Source organism: Kogia breviceps, chromosome 2, assembly GCF_026419965.1.
Source record: "Kogia breviceps isolate mKogBre1 chromosome 2, mKogBre1 haplotype 1, whole genome shotgun sequence".
Classification (NCBI taxonomy): domain Eukaryota; kingdom Metazoa; phylum Chordata; class Mammalia; order Artiodactyla; family Physeteridae; genus Kogia; species Kogia breviceps.
The window spans coordinates 32,898,500-32,914,574 of record NC_081311.1 but is presented as its reverse complement, the minus strand read 5'-3'; the positions used below and the strand labels follow the sequence as shown (position 1 = coordinate 32,914,574).

General features: G+C 39.8%; 2 pseudogenes; one reads left to right on the top strand and one right to left on the bottom strand.

The window, feature by feature from the left end:
- The first annotated feature begins 590 nt into the window (after positions 1 to 590).
- Positions 591 to 16,075, top strand: part of LOC131751123 (cytochrome P450 2C42-like) — a 41,854-nt pseudogene continuing 26,369 nt past the window's right edge.
- Positions 5,014 to 5,906, bottom strand: LOC131751127 (tyrosine--tRNA ligase, mitochondrial-like; annotated as a pseudogene).

Genomic DNA, 16,075 nt, shown 5'->3' with positions numbered 1-16,075 from the left:
ATTAAAGGATAAACTTTTTTTTTAATATACAAGGACTGCCCTCAAAGTCATAAATTCTTAACTGGTTACTAACTGAGAATCCAGAATGTTGAGCAACTTTTTGATCAAATCATTTACTTCACTGGTTGTCAACCACCTGGAGTGTTTTAAAAAAAATTACCAGTACCTGGGCTCCACCCCAGACCTCTTAAACTGGAATGCCCAGGTGGGGCATTGAAAAAAAGGGCAAGAGCAAAGAACACCATATTTTAATTATCACAAGGCTAAAGTTCCTTCAAAAGAGAAATTAAAGTAGACCTAGCTGATTGTTCACTTTATGAGTCAGAGGCACAAGCTGAATTAGCAGGGACTGTTATAAAAGCTTTAGATTTCAGGTTCACAGCTGTCTGAGTAAGAAGAGAAGGTTCCAGTGGATCCGGCTGTGGCCCTGGTGCTCTGTCTCTCCTGTCTGCTTCTCCTCTCACTCTGGAAACAGAGCTCTGGGAAAGGGCAGCTCCCGACTGGCCCCACTCTTCTCCCAATTCTTGGAAATATCCTACAGTTAGATGTTAAGGACATCAGCAAATCCTTAACCAATGTAAGTAGGTTTTATGTTCCTCCAGTGGCTTGCAAAGGGAAAGTAAATGAACTGTGCTTTTAAATAAAATATCTTTATTAAAATATATTAAAATACATTACAATATATTAAAATAAAATTATTAAAAGATATTATTTTAAGGCAAACACTCCCTTGGAGTATTACTTTTGGTCTGTCATTGTCAATAATAGTGGAATGCATTTTGTGAGTAGAGAAACATTTAGGTCTTTGTATGGTTGAATCAAAATAATAACGTGACAAAAGACTGAAGTGTTTCTTCCCTTTGTTTCACCACCATTTGCTATGATTTTTGGCTGAAGGTAAATGGTAAGGGAAATGTCTTGTGTTTAGAGATTTCATTCAAGAAGTCATCTATTATATAAACTGTGTTTTGTTCAGAACAGCTATGAAAATTGAACTTCTGTGAAGAAGCAAATTATGCCTGATGTTAAGGAAATAGCTTGGGAGCAGGACAAGTATGAATGAATGAAAGAAAAAAGTAATTAGTCAGAGCCAGCTGGGTGGTAATAAAATCCTTCTGGATTCTGCACAAAGCTGCTGTCTGTGGCCAAGAATGATGCAAGATGGAAGAAACTGTTCTTCCATGAGCTGCTGCATGTCCTGGCACTGCCTTTGTGATGCTTGCTCTCTTTCTGTTTGTAATACTAGCGGATCTTAAACTGGGCTGGGCATTTGAATAATCTGGGGTGGTTTTAAAATATATAGATTTCTAGTATTTATCACTACTGAGTCAGAATTCCCATGGGATGAGCTTTACAGGTGATTCTGAAGCAGTCAACTGGATATTGCTTCCAAGGTAGGCATTAGAAATTGATAAATTTCTTAGGCATCGGAAGTCAACTAAGCAGTGTTGAAATTTGTGTTTTCTCCTTAATAGACATTCTCCAAAGACACACAGATGGCCAGTAGGCACATGAAAAGATGCTCAACATCACCAATTATTAGAGAAGTGCAAATCAAAACTACAATGAGGTACCACTTCACATAGGTCAGAATGGCCATCATTAAAAAGTCTACAAATAACAAATGCTGGAGAGGGTGTGGAGAAAAGAGAACCCTCCTACACTGCTGGTAGGAATGTAAGTTGGTGCAGCTACTAAGGAAAACAGTACGGAGGTTCCTCAGAAAACTAAAAATAGAATTACCATATGATCCGGCAATCCCATTCCTGGGCATATATCCAGATAAAACTATAGTTCAAAAAGATACATGCACCCCTATGTTCACAGCAGCACTATTCACAATAGCCAAATCATGGAAACAACCTAAATGTCCATCAACAGATGAATGGATAAAGATGTGGTACATATATACAGTGGAATACTACTCAGCCATAAAAAAGAACAAAATAATGCCATCTGCAGCAACATGGATGCAACTAGAGATTATCATACTAAGTGAAGTAAGTCAGAAAGAGAAAGACAAACACCATATGTTATCACTTACTTGTGGAATCTAAAATATGGCACAAATAAACCAATCTACAAAACGGAAACAGACTCACAGACACAGAGATCAGCCTTGTGGTTGCCAAGGGGGAGCTGGGGGGAGGGAGAGGGATGGACTGGGGGTTTGGGGTTGGTAGATGCAAACTATTACATTTAGAATATATATATATTTGTAGGATATATATTTGGATATATATATATTAGGATATATATATATATATTTGTAGGATATATAACAAGGTTCTACCATATAGCACAGGGAACTATATCCAATCTCCTGGGATAAACCATAATGGAAAAAAATATTTTTAAAAGGTATATATGTGTAAAACTGAGTCACTGTGCTGTACAGCAGAGAATGGCACACCATTATAGTTGAAGTAAATCAACTATACTTCAATAAAAAAAAATTGGGGTCTTCTATTTATTAACTGTGAGACACTGGAAATAAACAGGAAAGCCTTTGAACCTTCATCTCTTTATCTATAAAACAGGGTAAATAAACCTAGCTCAAAGTTTTGATATGATGATTAGTAATTATATGAGTACCAAGTACCCAGGCCATGGCCCGGCACATCAGAGGTGATATAATAATCACCATCATGTTTAGTCTTTTAAAACATTTTTATTGAAGTATAGTTGATTTACAGTATCGCATTAGTTTCAGGTGTACAGCATAGTAATTCAGTTTGTTTTTTTTGTAGATTATATTCCATTATATGTTATCACAATATATTTTTTAAATGAAAATAATGTGAAGCTTATTTATTTATTTATTTATTTTTATTTTTTGGAGCTTTATTATTTAAAGAAAAACATCTGGACACACACACATACTCCTAAAGGCTTTCAGGGGGTTGGGAGTGAGGTTTAGAACATAAACATTTTACTAAAATTCTCCAGGTGGTTCTTGATATGAATTACATTATAAATTTGAAGATCAATTATATATTGTAGATACTAAAATTTTTAAAGTCATGACATTTATGAAGGACTACTGGCAGGAACAATATGAATATGTCCATTACCTTTAGCTAACGGTACCCATTTACTAAGAAACAATAGGCTCAGCTACTCATCTCAAATATAAAAAAACAGACTCGGTCTGATATGATACGGTACTACTTTGAATCTGTTAGTAGTACCATCTTCGTAGAATACATGATTCCAAGATTTTTGTTAGCACACTTTAAAATTACTCTGCCATCATTGGACATCAATTTTGAAATCATAGACATCTGTGACTTACTTATTTCAGGTAGGTCAGATAATGACCATTCTATTCTAGCTTTTTGAATTTGTAAGGGGGAAAACACCTCGTCATGCACCTTTCCCCAGCACATCAAGTTTCAAATTGAAAATGTGACCTGCTACAGTAATGCACTTGCTAGTACTACACACCTTGTACAAAGAAAAACAGAGGCAAGATAGGTATGGAAAGAGAAAAACTTCTTTTGTTGGCCCTCAAACTGAGTGAAGTTTTGAAATGTAGAGATGCTCTCTGACATTTATAATGTATACCTGTATGTTCATTCTTACTATGTAAATAAAATTGCCTCTACGAAGTGGCATTAAAGTTTGTCAATATATGAATTCTTCCTAACTTTACTCCCAGATGAAGGTTTGGATAAACTATGGCTTTCTAACATTTAAATCTACTTTGGAACATAGCAATACAGCTTATACTGTACAAAAGTTTTATGACTTTTTTTTCCTATTAGATTTTTCCTAATTGACTCGAGCATTATTACATCTCCATTTTTGCATATGAAGATAGTGACTTGCTCCAAGTAATCCTCAGGTAGTAAATGGCTAGAATTTGAACTCTAAAGCCATGCTTTGCTGCCTGTAAGATTTTCTAGAACAAATCTGATTGTAAACCATATTGTGTTTGTGTTTCACTTGATCCTCAAGGGAAACAGAGGTGCTATTACCTTGATTTTTCAGATTTTAGAAACATTTCTGGAGGATAAAATTGCTTAGTGAGTAGAGCTTAATTTAACTAAGTCTTGATACCAAATACTTTAAATGTGACCTGAAATTTCTTTATCCCTTTTATCTTTTGATATACTCATATGATTTTCCTCTATTTTAGCTTGTTGGTTACTTAACTTTTCAGTTCATCTCAAGTTGCTATCTGCCTGGGGGCAGAATTTGAAACTTTAAAAACTAAAAGCTTATAAATTTATAAAATATTGATACCTTTTTTACTAAGTGAAAAAAAAAACAAAACCAAATAAACAAGGCTGTGAGTAAATTTAATTCTATGGAACACAGGCAAGGGACTGGGAAACTGAATTAGAAACTTCCTGAAAAGTCAAGTACTGATTTTTGTTCTTTTTTTTTCCAAAGGAAACTATTTCTACCGTAATTTCTAATGTCAAATATGGCTTCCTCTAACTTTTCTCCTTTTTAAAGGAGAACTGTACTAGCTTCCTTAACAACAAAAAAATCCAGTGAGATATTCACCTGATATAAAAGTACCCACAATTTCTTTTTTTTTTTTTTTTGGCCACGCCGCGCGGCATGTGGGATCTTAGTTCCCCAACCAGGGATGGAACCTGTGTCCCCTGCAGGGTAAGCACGGAGCCTTAACCACTGGACGGCCAGGGAAGTACCCCCCCCTACAATTTCTTATACTACATCTTTTTCATTGTTCTTCCTTGTCTTCAAAAGAACAAGAAGGACAGGATAGGAAAGATAGCATTTAGTTTTTCATGGAGAATAATTATGAAAAGAGATTAACCCCAGAAATCATGCCTTTCTGTAGTAGCCCTTAATGTTTAAGGACGAGGAAATAAAATATCCCACTATTACATAAACAGAACCAACTTACGTAAATAATGAAATCACTCACGCTGTGAGGCTTCGAGTATACTCCATTCTCTGTTGTTTGATTTGCATAAGCGAAGATTATACGTTCGTATGTCTTGAGAATGAATGATGGATAAATTTGAACCACCTGAAGGATTTTTCATCACAGCTGAAGCCATTTTATAATGTAGCAATTCCTTTTTCCTATTTTAAGTAACGAAAGTCCATTCTTAAGAATATGTTGTCCAACAACTAAAACACTCTCAGGATCCATTATTTGCCAGTGATTTATACTGACTCCGCCTTACGTTATCATCCAATACCCTCGAGGACCGTCTGAAACCGCGTTTGCTTTGCACCATGTATTATCCAGGACGCTTGTTCCAGGGTTCACCTGGTATAAAAACTCGGCCAAACTCACGCCACCGGGGTCTTCAGCCGAGTCTGCACGCTGGGTCGGTTCAGCAGTGTGCCCGCGCAGAAGTGGCCGCCCGCTGCCGCTAGGAAGTCCACCAGGTGCTGCTTCTGATACCACGCCGACCTGTCCAGCACCGCGCGCCCCGCGTCCGCCACTTACTGAGCAGCTGCTGGTTATCAGCAGCCTAGACCCCCAGGCGCAGGGCGCGCACGGTGCTTTGCACGTGCTTTACGTCCAGGGCCTTGTGCGCCGAGGTACCGCCGCTCCCGTCTCCCAGGCGCGCGGTTGCACCTCCCACGGACGCGCTCGCTTTGTGGCCCAATCGGTGGAAGTGAAACAGGCCCAACAGTGCCAGAAGATGTCCCAAAGGAAGCGAGTCATGGGGTCAAAGGTGCAGTAGATGGTCTGGGGAAAGTTGCCCGCCACACCACCGTCCAAGAGCTCTGGGAGCCCTGTCTTCGTGCCCCTCTCTGGGAAGAACTCCTTGAACAGACCCGGAGCCTTCGGCACCTCCAGCAACCCCCGCGCGCTAGAGTTGGCCTCACGCAGTACCAGGGGAAGACTCTTGACCCGCCTGTGGTACCAAACCACCACCTCGGGAAATGCACCGCGATTTGGGCGCCGCCATCTTCCTTCCTAGTGACCTAGGACAAGAAAGTGAGTATAATTCCCCATGCTATACAGTAAATCCTTGTTGCTTATCTAGTTTATGTATATTAGTTTGTATCTGTTAATCCCATACCCCTAATTTGTTCCCCCCCTTAGTAACTATACATTTGTTTTCTATGTTTGTGAGACTTTTTCTCTTTTGTATATAAATTCATTTGTATTATTTTTTAGAGTTGACATATAAGTGATATGATTTAGTATTTTTCTTTCTCAGACTTATTTCACTAAGCATATTATCCTCTAGACCCATCCAGGTTGCTACAAATGGCAACATTTCACTCTTTTAAAAAAAAAATTATTATTATTTTTTTGGTACGCGGGCCTCTCACCGCCGCGGCCCCTCCCGTTGCGGAGCACAGGCTCCGGACGCGCAGGCTCAGCGGCCACGGCTCACGGGCCCAGCCGCTCCGCGGCATGTGGGATCTTCCCGGACCGGGGCACGAACCCGAGTCCCCTGCATCGGCAGGCGGACTCTCAACCACTGCGCCACCAGGGAAGCCCCCAAAATTATTTTTTTTATTGGTCTTTTTTTAATGGCTGAGTAATATTCCATTGTATAAATACACCACATATTTTTAAGCCAGTTGTCTGTTGATGGGCATTTGGGTTGCTTCCATGACTTGGCTATTGTAAATAGTGCTGCTGTGAACATTGGGGTGCATTATCTTTTCGAATTAGAGTTTTTGTTTTTTTCTGGGTAAATACCCAGGAATGGAATTGCTAGATCATATAGTAACTCTACTTTTAGTTTTTAAAGGAGTCGCCCTACTGTTCTCCATAGTGGCTGCACCAATTTACATTCCCGCAACCAGTGTAGGAGGGTTCCCTTTTCTGCACACTCTCTTCAGCATTTATTATTTGTAGACTTTTTGATGATAACCATTTTGACTGGTGTGAGGTGGTACCTCATTGTGGTTTTGATTTGCGTTTCTCTAATAGGTAGTGATGTTGAGCAGCTTTTTATATGCCTGTTGGCCATCTGTGTGTTGTCTTTGGAAAAATGTCTATTTAGGTCTTCTGCTTTATTATGTTGAGATATGTTACCTCTACACCCACTTTGGTGAGAGGTTTTTTTTTTTTTTATCATGAATGGATGTTGAATTATCATCATACATATATAAGATCCAGAAATGTTTGAAGTTATGTGTGGCAGAATAAAAACATCAACAACATGATGTTGATAACAATCTTAATCATGAGCAAAATAGACCAAATTGTGACTTCTTTCGCTAATATTTGCATTTTCTTTACATTTCCCAGCTCTCAGAAGCATATGGCCCTGTGTTCACTGGGTATTTTGGCTTGAAGCCCACCATTGTGTTGCATGGTTATGAAGCAGTGAAAGAAGCCCTGATTGATCCGTGAGAAGAGTTTTCTGGAAGAGGCAGTCTCCCTGTGTCTCAAAGAGTTAATAAAGGACATGGTAGGTGTGCATGTGCGCATGTTCCGCATTGGTAGAGAGGGTGGGGAGGATGGAAAAGAGGAATTTGAAGAGCCCCCTAGCAGAGCTGGGTCCATCTGCCAGGCTGCCAAGTGTCAGCTCACTCCTCCTTCCCTAGGGCCTCCCTCCTAGTTTCTGTTTCTCCTCCTGGTAGGAATCCTCTTTAGCAATGGAAAGAGATCTGGCACATCTCCCTCATGACACTGTGGAATTTGGGGATGGGGAAGAGGAGCATTAGGACCGAGTTCAAGAGGAAGCCCACTGCCTTGTAGAGGAGTTGAGAAAAACCAGTAGTGGGTGATTCTGTGCTCTGGTACTCTCACGTTAACAGACTGCTCTCTTCTCCAGTGACATCCTAGGAAACATTTCAGGCACAGCCACATCTTTCATATGGGTCATGGTTGTCAGCCCTCCTGTGGAGCGGGAAGAGAGCCAAGAGGGCTTTTGTGTATCTATGCTTGTTGTGTGTGTACACCCATTATGGTGCATATAGTGTGGATTAAAGGTCATTTAATCCTATCCTGTCCTGAACTTTTTGTTTTCAAATCATTAGGTCATGAAGGTAGAAGGTTTTGAGTCTCGTTTTCTTCTAGCATCAGAGAATAATGTTTTTTCCCATAGTGTAAATGTGGGTTATGTATTCCAGAACATTTCATCAAGTGGACATGGTGGGAATGACCTCATCACACCCATATGGAGCATGAAACACATGACATGTGCTTTCACTTAATTGGCCTATATTTGTATGGTTGCCTCACTCACATGTCTGAGGGTTTCTTCTGAGACCCATTGCCTACTGTTCTGGCCAGTAATGATAATTGTCTATGATTTTAATTGCTTAGGCATCCCTTAGTGCAGACCTCATCAATTGTGATTTCCTTGTAAATAACTGTTTTAAAATTATCAGCTTCAGTTATTTAATGTTGCTCCCTACGTATAGTATTGTTTTATATATTTTAAGAAATAGATGCTGTGGCTTAATCCTGAACATTACACAAATACCAGGTTATAAAATGATTTATTTAAACAGATTTCAACTATTATTAATAACTCATTACCCTGCCTTCCCTATTAGTTTCTTCTGTTTTCAGCTTTCTTTATATTTCCCTCCCCCATTATTGATAAAATAATCATGTTTTCTGTTTTCTCTACTTTATGATACTTTGACATTTTGGGGGCCTTGCAGACCCAGGGAGCAACTGCCTCTCCCGAGGTTAGCTAATTCTTAGATAGATCATCACATCTTGTGTGTGAGCACTCCTTTGATTTTCAAACCAGCCTATCCAAAGCTGATACCCCCAGGAAACCTCCTTTATGAAACCCTCACACACCAAGCCAGTATTCTCCCTGCCCTAAATCAACCCAGGGCCAGTTACAGGACAACTAGGGACCACCCCTGGGGCCTAGAGCCCTCTGAAATTACCCAAACTCTCCAGTGTTAAACTTAGTAAGTATGCCTACCCAGCCTTGCTCATTTCTTCCACGAAAACCCCAGCATAGGCTTTGGCCCGTGCTCTCTCCTTGTTCCTTCTACCTCCTGACTGACATGGGTGCTTCCCCACGTGGCCTGTGTAGTGTGCCCCCTCCTCTGGGGAAGTATGAGTATTAAACTATCTTATCATCTCCTGATCTGTTGGCCTTACTATCTGAATAAAAATAAAACCCAAGTACATTTTAAAACAATTGGATGCTAATTGGTAATTTTTTTTACCAGTTTTGGTACTTTGGTAATATTTTACCCCTTACTGTCGGCTGTACTGACCTATGAAGTGCTTGTTAAGATGGATCTTATTTTCAGTCTGAATTCCAAATTACCCTGCTTTGTAAGTCTCTCTCTCAAGTGAAAGGAAAGATTAAAAATCAGATTTTAGCTGTCACACACACAGAAATCTTAAGGCCTTCTCAAATTATCCCCTACCTTCTAAAGTAAAAGTTTTTCTGCAAGCTTAGTGTCTTGGCATGGTTCAGCTGCAAAGGAGCCTGGCATACGAGCACTTAACTAAATAGGTTCCTATTACTTAATTCCCTATCGTTTCATCACAACACTTTGATTCAAGTCACCCTTAATTACATGTATGATGTGATTTGGGTTTTTTGCATATAAAGTTTATCGATCATCCGATTACAGCAATTTCATGTAAATATTGACCACTAAAAAAGAAAACTACTTTTCCTCTGCTTTATTTGTCTGTAAAATGATGGACTTCATCTAAATTCAAATTAAAAAATTTGTAACAACATATGGTATTCTGTTGATGGCTATATGTAGCAATATCCCAGAATTCCACAAGAGGGCATGTTCTGTCCAAATAAATTAAATGTGAGGCCTGATTGGTGATGAGGGACACTATTTCTTAGAGCAGGATGTTCCTCCCCACACCTCCTCTCCATACTGCAATAAAGAAAGAAAAGAACTCCATTTATCAATTTAATCTTTCTTGTTTGCCCTGTGATTTGTTTGAAATGCAGAATCCGTACCTATTTTTTTTTAGGCAAACAAATCTATCTTACAATTCACGTTCATTTGTGTTAGTTTTCTTCTCCTGCAACATGGACACCTTTTGCTTTTTTTCCTTTGTTCCATCAAACACCTGAATTTTTCCATAATCTTTCTCTCTTTAATCTTTTCCTTTCCTGATTCTACAAGTTGTTCCTTCAGTTATTCACTATATATAAAACGTTTCCAGGTTCCTAACTATTGCTTCCTTCCTACGTCAGTGCTTAATTGTCTGCAAGTTTACCAGACAGTTGTGATTTTACACTGATAGATAACCTGAATTATTGTCTTAAAAAACTGACCCTTAAAATTTTTTCTGTTCTTTCGCTCTTCAAAATAACCAGCACCTTGACTCAAGACAGTGATATAAATGGAGTATTTGGAGAACTATTATTAAACAAGCTAGGACGGAATGGTCAATTCATGTTTTTTTTTTTTTTAACATCTTTATTGGAGTATAATTGCTTTACAATGGTGTGTTAGTTTCTGCTTTACAACAAAGTGAATCAGTTATACATATACATATGTCTCCATATCTCTTCTCTCTTGCATCTCCCTCCTTCCCAAGCTCCCTACCCCACCCCTCTAGGTGGTCACAAACCACCCAACTGATCTCCCTTTGCTATGCGGCTGCTTCCCACTAGCTATCTATTTTATATTTGGTAGTGTATATATGTCCATGCCACTCTCTCACTTTGTCCTAGCTTACCCTTCCCCCTCCCCATATCCTCAAGTCCATTCTCTAGTACATCTGCATCTTTATTCCCGTCTTGTCCCTAGGTTCTTCTGACCATTTTTTTTCTTTTTTCTTTTTTTTTTAGATTCTATATATATGTGTTAGCATACAGTATTTGTTTTTCTCTTTCTGACTTAACTTCACTCTGTATGACAATCTCTAGGTCCATCCACCTCACTACAAATAACTCAATTTCGTTTCTTTTTATGGCTGAGTAATATTCCATTGTATATATGTGCCACACCTTCTTTATCCATTCATCTGTCGATGGACACTTAGGTTGCTTCCATGTCCTGGCTATTGTAAATAGAGCTGCAATGAACATTGTGGTACCTGACTTTTTTTTTTTTAATTTATTTTTGGCTGCATTGGATCTTCGTTGCTGCACACAGGCTTTCTCTAGTTGCGGCGAGTGGGGGCTACTCTTCGTTGCGATGCATGGGCTTCTCATTGCGGTGGCTTCTCTTGTTGTGGGGCACGGGCTCTAGGCACGCAGGCTCAGTAGTTGTGACACGCGGGCTCAGTAATTGTGGCTCACGGGCTCTAGCGCGCAGGCTCAGTAGTTGTGGCACATGGGCTTAGTTGCTCCATGGCATGTGGGATCTTCCCAGACCAGGGCTCGAACCCATGTCCCCAGCACGGGCATGTGGATTCTTAGCTGCTGCGCCACCAAGGAAGCCCCACATGACTCTTTTTGAATGATGGTTTTCTCAGGGTATAAGCCCAGTAGTGGGATTGCTGGGTCGTATGGTAGTTCTATTTTTAGTTTTTTAAGGAACCTCCATACTGTTCTCCATAGTGGCTGTATCAATTTACATTCCCACCAACAGTGCAAGAGAGTTCTCTTTTCTCCACACCCTCTCCAGCATTTATTGTTTGTAGAGTTTTTGATGATGGCCATTCTGACCAGTATGAGATGATACCTCATTGTAGTTTCAATTTGCATTTCTCTAATGATTAATGATGTTGAGCATTCTTTCATGTGTTTGTTGGCAATCTGTATATCTTCTTTGGAGAAATGTCTGTTTAGGTCTTCTGCCCATTTTTGGATTGGGTTTTTTTTTTTTTTTTTTTTTGATATTGAACTGCATGAATTGCTTGTATGTTTTAGAGATTAATCCTTTGTCAGTTGCTTCATTTGCAAATATTTTCTCCCATTCTGAGGGTTGTCTTTTGGTCTTGTTTATGGTTTCCTTTGCTGTGCAAAAGCTTTTAAGTTTCATTAGGTCCCGTTTGTTTATTTTTGTTTTTATTTCCATTTCTCTAGGAGGTGGGTCAAAAAGGATCTTGCTGTGATTTATGTCATAGAGTGTTCTGCCTATGTTTTCCTCGAAGAGTCTGATGGTGTCTGGCCTTATATTTAGGTCTTTAATCCATTTTGTCAATTCATGTTTAAGGGAACATTGATGTGTTGATTTTAAGCATGCTTAAATTTTTGCTGATAGGGGAATTTCTAGGTAGATATTGCTTCAGAGATTCTAAAATTATCAGTTATCCACAACAAAGTATTATATTTATATTTTAAGTGTTTTATAAATCTTTTCAATTCTTTAGGGTCACCCTGTGATCCCACTTTCATCCTGGGCTGTGCTCCCTTCAATGTGATCTGCTCCATTATTTTCCAGAATCGTTTTGATTATACAGATCAGAATTTTCTTAACTTGCTGGGAAACTTTAATGAAAACCTCAGGATTTTTGAGCTCCCCATGGATCCGGGTGAGGTCAGGATCCTCACTTCCTGAGAAATCATTTATGCTCTTTTCTCTGACAAGTCCAAGATTCTACATGGACCAAGCCATGAAGTGAATGTTTGAAAACTGGACATTTGGGATATTACAACGTGGTAACTCTGGGAATCAGATTCTCCCCTCTCTTTGTTTTGTTTATTTTTTGCTTGCTCCAGTTTTTTTTTTTTTCTTAATTCCCTGACCAGGGATCAAACCCCTGCCCCCTGCAGTGGAAGCATGGAGTCTTAACCACTGGACCGCCAGGGAAGTCCCTGTAGTTTTTTGTTTGTTTGTTTCTTTTTGGCCTTCTACAAGCTGTAGATATTTGTTTATATAGTGACTTTTCTAAACTATTTCGCAGTCTCTTTTGTTTTTTTTTTTTGCCTTGTGTGGTCACTGGAATCTCTGTTCCTTTAGCTTACATTCAGCTAGTGTTTGGAGAGCGATGTCCTTTTTTTAGGAGTGATAGATCTTTCTTTTGCTTTTCTTTTTATTTTCATTTTTAAAAAATCGAATGAAAGAGTCTTTAAATTCTGTATTGCTTTACAGTTTTCAAAAGTTTCACACACATGATTTCGTATAATCCCGTAATAACCCTTTTCCCTCACTACCCCTATACTTCCCCTCCCTCCTTCCCTCTCCCTTCTTATAACCACTAGTTTGTTCTCTATCTGGAGTCTACGGATATTGATATCTTTGAATGTGAGGAGCCAAAAAGAAAAAAAGATGAAGAGACAGAGATGGAGAGATAGAGAGAGAGAAAGGAAGAGAGGAAGGGGGGAGGGAGGGAGGGAGGAAATAACTCTTCCAGGTTGGCTCCGTACATGTGTGTAGCTTTCTAAATTTCTCAGTATACAGGGGTGCTTTTGAATGTCCTAATTTCCCAAAGGCACTCCCTCCCCAGCTTTTCTTCCTGGAGTTTGGTGTTCTGTCGTATGCCTTAACTGCAATCGTTTGCCCCAAGTGGCTGTGGGCTGTTCATTAATCTTGCAAGGTTTTTGAGACATCCCTGCTGCGTTTCCACTCTAGGTTAGATGAAACAAAAACAAGTGCCTGTGTCAGTCTGTCAGGTGGCCCCAGACAGGTTAGAACACAGAAACACAGTCTTCGTGAGTGAGGTCTGCTCTGGTCCCTCTGGAACCAGGATCCAGGCTCCCACACCACAAGCTGCCCTTGTTAAGACTGCTGCCAAGCCGAGGATGGAAGTGGGACAAGGGCAAAAAAAAAAAGGAAAAAGATAAAACAAGCCACAGATCTTTCCTGCCATTTTTAAAGTTGATTCTGACAGTTTCTACTTGATTTTCTGACATTTTTGTAGAGGGATAGGCCTTTAGAACTGTCTACTGCATCATTTTTGCTGGTGTTATTCTGTAAGTGAATGTTTGAACACAGCAGTCCTGCCTTATTGTCATAGAGTGAACATCTGGGAAAGGTGGCTGAGCCTTTATTTTACGAAGAAAAAAAATTCCTGAGTATAAAGCTGGAATTCAAGCCTGTTGGCTTCCTGGCCAGTGGTTTTTCCACTATCCCCCAAAGCCCAGTTTCCATAAACTACTTTGGTGACTGCCCAAAAGGATGGCCATAGCACTCAATGGACATCCAGGTCCTTGCTGAAAGGTTTCCATTACCCACAAGGCTTATTCTCAAATATGTAGTGATTTCTTCATCACGTTACTTAGCAGAAATATCCTAATTTAGGAAGGATGAGAATATCTCTTTCAAGGAGAGACAATGTTTATGAACAGAGGTGCTGCCAGGGAACACTGACTAAGGCAGGGGTGTTTGATGCTTCAGTTGGGATCCTAGCTGACAGTGTAATTGGGCTTGGGATGACAAAATGATTTGTTCTATGGTGTATGAATCATAAACAAACACCACAGTTTTGCCCTGTGCTGAGCTGATATGTCCTGTACTCTGCCTAAATAAAATCACATGATCTTAGAAAAGTCACTTACCTGCTCTGGTGCACAGCTACTTTATCCCAAAAATGCTGAGGTGGGTTTCATGCCGTTTTTGCACCCCTCTGAGTTATAATATAGTGATTCTATTTCTGAGGCTGCTTGATAGCAGTAGAAATAGCAAGGAATGGCTTTGTGCTCAATATCAGGTTACTCAAAATTCCTTAACCTCTGCCCTCATCTACAAAATGTGAATCATAGTAATTCATCTTATTCTGTGTTTAAAGGTTGTAAGGAAGAATTAATTTAAAAAATGAGAGAATTGACATAAATATGTTTAATACCATAAGGTTGATGTATGAATATAGAAAATTGCTATAAACTTTCATCATCTGGTCAGATTTTTCTCCCTTAAATATCTCTAGCAGCATGAAGAATTATTTTACATGTACACTATAAAATGCTCCCCCTGAAGAAAGAGACCATTTTTTTTTTCACTTCAGTTTTTAACCAAGGCTTGGCATATGGTAGATATGTCTTCAATATGTTTTTAGTTTAATGAATATATTTTTAAAATCTTTAAGGTCTGCAATAATTTCCCTGCTCTCATGGACTATCTCCCAGGGAGTCATAGCAAAGTGCTTAAAATTTTTGCTTATGTAAAATGCTATGTTTTGGAGAAAATAAAAGAACACCAAGCATTTCTGGACATTAGCAATCCTCGGGACTTCATTGATTGTTTCCCAATCAAAATGGAACAGGTGAAATATTAATGACAGATTTGTTATCTGTTTGCCTGAATTTTTTTGTTCATTGACTAGTTCTGTACTTATTAGGGATATTTAAATGGTTACGGACGAAATGCTTGACCAGCACTTTGGGTACTTATATGTGCATGGATCTGGATTGAGCATCAAAGGAGATTTAAAATTGAATTGTTAGGGGCTTCCCTGGTGGCGCAGCGGTTGCGAGTCCGCCTGCCGATGCAGGGGACGCGGGTTCGTGCCCCGATCCGGGAAGATCCCACATGCCGCGGAGTGGCTGGGCCCGTGAGCCGGGTCCGCTGAGCCTGTGCGTCCAGAGCCTGGGCTCCGCAATGGGAGAGGCCACAACAGTGAGAGGCCCGCGTACCACACAAAATAAATAAATAAATAAATAAATAATAAAATTGAATTGTTAAATAACAATACATGGACCCTGTTCGTTAGGAACTAATAAGCTACCTGAAGAGAAGGAGAACATACGTCTCGGGTGAAATGGAAATACAAACAAATGAGAAATACAAAATACTGAGCCCTTAAAGGAAGGTGGATGGATGTGATCATTTCACACAGCATGTGGGAGAGTGAGAAGGAAGGTGGGTTTCCTGAATGTCCTGAGGTTTGATGTAGATCTTCACATATTTGCAATAAGTCATAGGGGAGGGAATTTCAGATTGGTAGAATGGTGTCATGAGAGGTTCAGAGGTGTGTTGTGGTAAAGAGACTAGATGGATGGAAGAGAGAAGCCTTAAATGAGTGTAACCAAAAATAAATTTGGACAGATGTGGAGTGGGAGGTTGGTGTCTGTCAAGTAACTGTAAACGTGAATATTGGCAGGAAAAGTTGTGATTTGATCAGGTAGATGTATGAGCCAGAACAAGAGTAGAATGCAAATAATTACTGGGGGGGCTTCCCTGGTGGCGCAGTGGTTGAGAATCCGCCTGCCGATGCAGGAGACACGGGTTCGTGCCCTGGTCCGGGAAGATCCCACATGCCGCGGAGCAACTAAGCCCGTGAGCCATGGCCGCTGAGCCTGTGCGTCCGGAGCCTGTGCTCCGCAACGGGAGA